We start from the raw sequence: 5,146 nt of genomic DNA on the forward strand, positions 1-5,146 counted from the left end.
TATTAGTTTCAATATATTTCTTTAAAGGGGAATGATGTTTAGAAGCTTTTAAATTTTGACAGAAGCTAAAAAAGAAAAATTAAAAATATACAAAAAAAAATATTCAAAGATATATAAAAATCAATAAAAGAATGTAGGTACAAATTACATTTTTGTACACTACAGCAAAGATTATAGACGGTTTCTATTTAATAAATAGTTAATTTAGCACAACATTTACATAAATCCCAAACCTTTCATATATGTATTGTAGAGGGTTCATACATAACCTACGCAGCGATGTTGTGTCACTGCTAATATTACATTCTGGCAACAAGTAACTTAAACATCTGAGCCCAACATGTCGCTTAAGATTGCTCTTTCTTTGATTAAAACCCATTCCTAAATTATTTTATTTTACCTATTTGGCCATTTAAGAACATAACTCTATTTTTATGCTGTAAAATGAGGTAGAAAGCTACCTCCATGTAAATGGGCTAAGGACTAAGGTCGCACCCTATTTTCCAACTAAACCCGTGATATTTCAGCTATTTGTGATTCGAACAGTTTTAAAGTCGGGGTCGTTTGATAGCAAATTAAAATTGCTTAATAAAAGTGTCCCTGATATAGTTTCATACTCGTATCAGCCACTATTTATTAATTTAAATTATAAAAATCAAACTGGCTGCCAATTGAAATTTTGAAGTATACCTAGTTATTATTGAACATTTTGCTTGGTTTTAATTTTTTTTACATTAGGATACAGTACATAGCAAGCTGCATAAAGATCATTTGGATCAGTTCAATTATACTTTTGTTACGTGAAACAATACAAATTGGAAGATATCTGGTAAACTAAATGATTTTTGGAGGATTTGATTGTTGGTTTTCTCTTTTGCTTACTCCTTCTATTTTTACCCTTTATATTTTCTCAAAATCCTAAATGGTCAAAAAATGGCGAATGACGTAAGTAGTACATAGATTGGATAAAAACCAGTAGAAGGTGGCTGCAAAGTAACTTGCACCCCCCCCCCCCCTCTTTAACTTTTTACCATTTGGGCTACAATAAAGATAGTTGATTTTAAAAATTTTGTCTTTAGGGTATTTGGGGTAGGGGATAAATCGCAATTTTCAAATAGGAATTAAAGTTGACTTTGTAATAATACGAAAATAATACGAAAAATTTTACAGGTCTTGACGAAGCTAAACAATTATTAACATAAAGAAAAAAATCGGGCCACTAATAACTAATGTGCCCTCAAACAATTTAAATCGAATTAGCCATGAGGGTGGCTAAAAAGTAACTGAACTTAAACAAAATAGTATTCAATTAAAAGGGAATTGTTTGGACTGTAATGGACAAACATCATGGATCTCTGTAAAGCAAAGACGATTCGTTATGTTCAAGTGTATATTCATGTAAACTAATCTTTTCTTTGCCTCGAGTGTTTTTAGTTTTTCCATTTCATACCTTTGTACTATTATTAGCCAGCATCTGATTCTTTCTGTCAGACATTAAAAACTTCGTTAGGAAATTGTCTTCTACCAGTAGGCCTATTAGATGAAGAAACTGGATGGGCTCAAGTCATTTAAACAAACCAAAAATATGCTATCAGGGATTCACCGTCACTTTTTGTGTGACTTTCGTATTGTAGACGCGATGTACGTAAATTAGGAAATTATATTTTAGCTCTCTCATTACATAAGTGAAGTATTTGTAATCTCAAATCATTTAAAAGTGGTGTAGTCAAATATTAGGTATAGACTAATATTCTACTGAAGTGTAATATCAATAACTGTCCGTTGTTTGTTAATTAGAGTTAAGTAATCCCATACGATTAAGCTGTCTGGTTATGAGTGAATCCAGAATTGAGGATTTGACTGAAATAATTAATTTGAATAAGTAATCAAAACAAACACATCCCATATAGCGCTGTCCGTGTTTAGTTGTTAAATGGTTAATTGTTGGCTAAATTATGTTTGTACATCATACATTTACACAGAAATGGGCAGCTTTCTAGCAGGCTCTTATTAGCTTATATACTTGTTTCTCCACCGAATCTGGGTTTAAATAAACTGTTAACATGCTCAATTTATGTTAACCTGGTAATCGTAACTTTTTATGGATAAATGTAGTTTTCAAGAGAGAAAACTACACGCTATATCATGCTAGTTAAAAATTGCTATACAATATTAATACAGCCTAAAAGTAAATATTTAAAACAAAGGTCTCAAAATATATGATGTTTACGAGAAGAAAAGTTGAGGCACTTTTTCAATGTGTGATCAAAAAATACGAGTAGGAGAAAATATCGAATTTCATTATGCAGGCACAAGATGATGACATTACCACAGACATGTAGCCTGATCGTAAAAATACCAAAGCCATTATTATTTATTCATCATATATATCATCGCCTTTGTTGCCTTATTATGATTGGCTATTGTCATTTCAATGTAGAGAACCACTTGGATTATGTGTCACTGTCAGTCATTTAGGAATCACATTTGTCTCCATGCATCAAAGCCTAGTTGTTATCCATGTCCGCAATGATGTTTTAAAGGAATATTGTTGTCTCGAAAACATGTCCTCAGTTTTTGCTCATTCAATTGCGTAGAAATATCTTGGTAAATATAAGAATGATTTTGAAAAATAATATCCTTCTGATTTTATAGTAAAATTTCAAAAACGCTTTTATTGAGGATTTAAAATTCCTCATAAAAAAGACGTCAAATTTTAAATGTCAAACAGAAAGTTGCTACAAATTACAAATTTTAATTTTACACACATGATACAGTTAGGTCAACCTGTCAGAGAGCACATAAACGTACATAAATGGCTACTAAAAGTATAGTATACAATTTTAATCTAATCAATACTATTAGGAATAATGACGTTTAACTTGCAAAACATTGTGTATACAAACAGAACATACCAGATTCTTAACTAATCTTTACTCTTCTTGTCTTAATTAATTTAGTTATACTCCTAAACTCAAAGAGAAAGTTAAATTGCTCTATGAGTTACTCGGGATTCAAAATAAATTGATGTTTGCATTTTGTGAACCATTTATACAAACATAGACTTGTTTTGAGATTAGTTTATATCAAAGCTGGATTTATCAGAATTAAAAGTTAGTTGAATTCTAATAATTTTAATTTTAACCTAGTAATTATAACAAACACATCTTTGTGTAGCGAGACGATGTTTAGGGGGTTTGTTTTTTGTTTTTCTGGATGGTATTAGGCCTAAGCATATGTGTGTGAATTTACATTTATTCAGAAGCTAGACGATTACAATAATTAAAATTAGAATTTTCTTGATTTCTCCTGTCTGTATAAACTTAATCTGCAATGATAATATATAAATTTGTTAAAAAACATTAAAATTGGCAATTCATTTTAAAACATATTGTGTAAGTACATTTTTACTTTTAAATAAACAAATCCAATATAAAATAATGTTTAACAAGAGTGAATGATACTCATTGTATTTCCTGTTTCATTTCATAACCATACATGCAAACAGTTACTACATATGAATAAATAATATTAAGGTTGTATTATTTATTTAAACACAGAAAAAGTACTTATTTATAACTTAATTTATATGCTCTACCTTTTTTTATGTGGGGGAATCTCAATAACTTGTAAAACTTGGAAATGGTGTAAGGGAAGCAAATCTAAACTTTTAACTTTGTAAATATACAAACTGCAGAGTTTTGTGTGTGTTATAGACCTCTGAGTTTGACTTGTTTGCCCGAACTTTAAACTTGATCAAGTTGAACTGTCAATGTGCAACGGCTGTATCCTTAGAAACTTTTCTTCCGCTGGAATTGTTTTCACTCAATTTAATCATGAGCTGATAGACAAAAATTAAATGTTATGATTTGATTATGCTCCAATCAACGCTATTTATATGTCTTTTGACGACTAGACTATACCACAAAAATGGAGGCTAGTTTAATATTAAACTAATAGACGCAGAAAAAGTAGTATTAACATAGTAAATATTAAATAATAACTATGTTTATTTTAGCTCACGACTGAAAAAAAATAAAACTTTTATCAGTCAAAATTTAAAAAAGTTTTGATCCATCATAAATATTATTTTTAACCATGAAAAAATAATCAATTAGACTTAAACCTAAAAAAGTAGTTTTTTAATAATAAAATAAAATTAACTAAAAGTAGGATTTTGTAAATAGGGAAATTTTATCATAAAAGGTCTAATAAACATTTACTTAAAAATTGCAATTAAAACATAAATAATGTATAACGCAAATAAAACGTAAATTAAATAACAAATACAACCACCACGCAGTGCTGCTAACTGAGGTAAATTACCGTCCTCGTTATAACGGTTGGCTACCCTGCTGATTAATGTTGACTTCACTTCACTGCTGTGTGTTAAATTATGAATCTATTAAACTGGAAAATATCATTCACAAATATATCCCACAGTCATAATAAGACTAAATTTTTTTCCAAAATACGGTTTTGTTGAAAAGTTAAATCTGTGGCCACCAAGACATCTGGGTTGGTTCATAAGTTCATAAGTGTATAACAAACGTAAACAATTGTATAAGTAAAACTATAATACAATGTGGTTGAAAAGTCCCGGGACGGATATATTTTTTACCAATATAGTTTTAGTGATGAGAATTGGTATAACAATAATAGCCATAATGTCTACTCTTTCAAGCTATTATCACTTTTTTATCCCTTAAGGGGACAGCCCAAGAGGAGTCAGAAAAAAATGCTTAAATATTGTCGAGTTTGGTATCAAATTGAAGCTTTCCGTTGGTAAAACACAATAGCACAGATCCTAACTCAAATGGACAATGTAGTAAAATATTACAACTGTTCAAAGATTGCTTTAATTTGAAATGCCTCTTATACTGTGGGGCGCCCTCTAGAAGTCGGAAAAATCATAAACGTAAGCATAGGTCGATATGGACATCAGATTAAAGGTCTTTGTTGTAGAATGTAGAATACAATACCACGAATTTGAGTTTAAAATAACAGCTGGTTAAAAAATTGCAGTCGTTGAAAGGTTAAAAATGGCAGATTCAAGAAGTGTTTCAACGGCTACCATTTTTTGACTTGGTTGTCCGCTTGAGTTCGGGTTTGCGGCAATGTATTTTACTAAATAAGACCTTTGATT

The sequence above is a fragment of the Macrosteles quadrilineatus genome, unplaced genomic scaffold (genome assembly GCF_028750875.1).
Source record: "Macrosteles quadrilineatus isolate MER2022 unplaced genomic scaffold, UCM_ALF_1.0 Scaffold_5__1_contigs__length_97177068, whole genome shotgun sequence".
In the NCBI taxonomy this organism is placed as follows: domain Eukaryota; kingdom Metazoa; phylum Arthropoda; class Insecta; order Hemiptera; family Cicadellidae; genus Macrosteles; species Macrosteles quadrilineatus.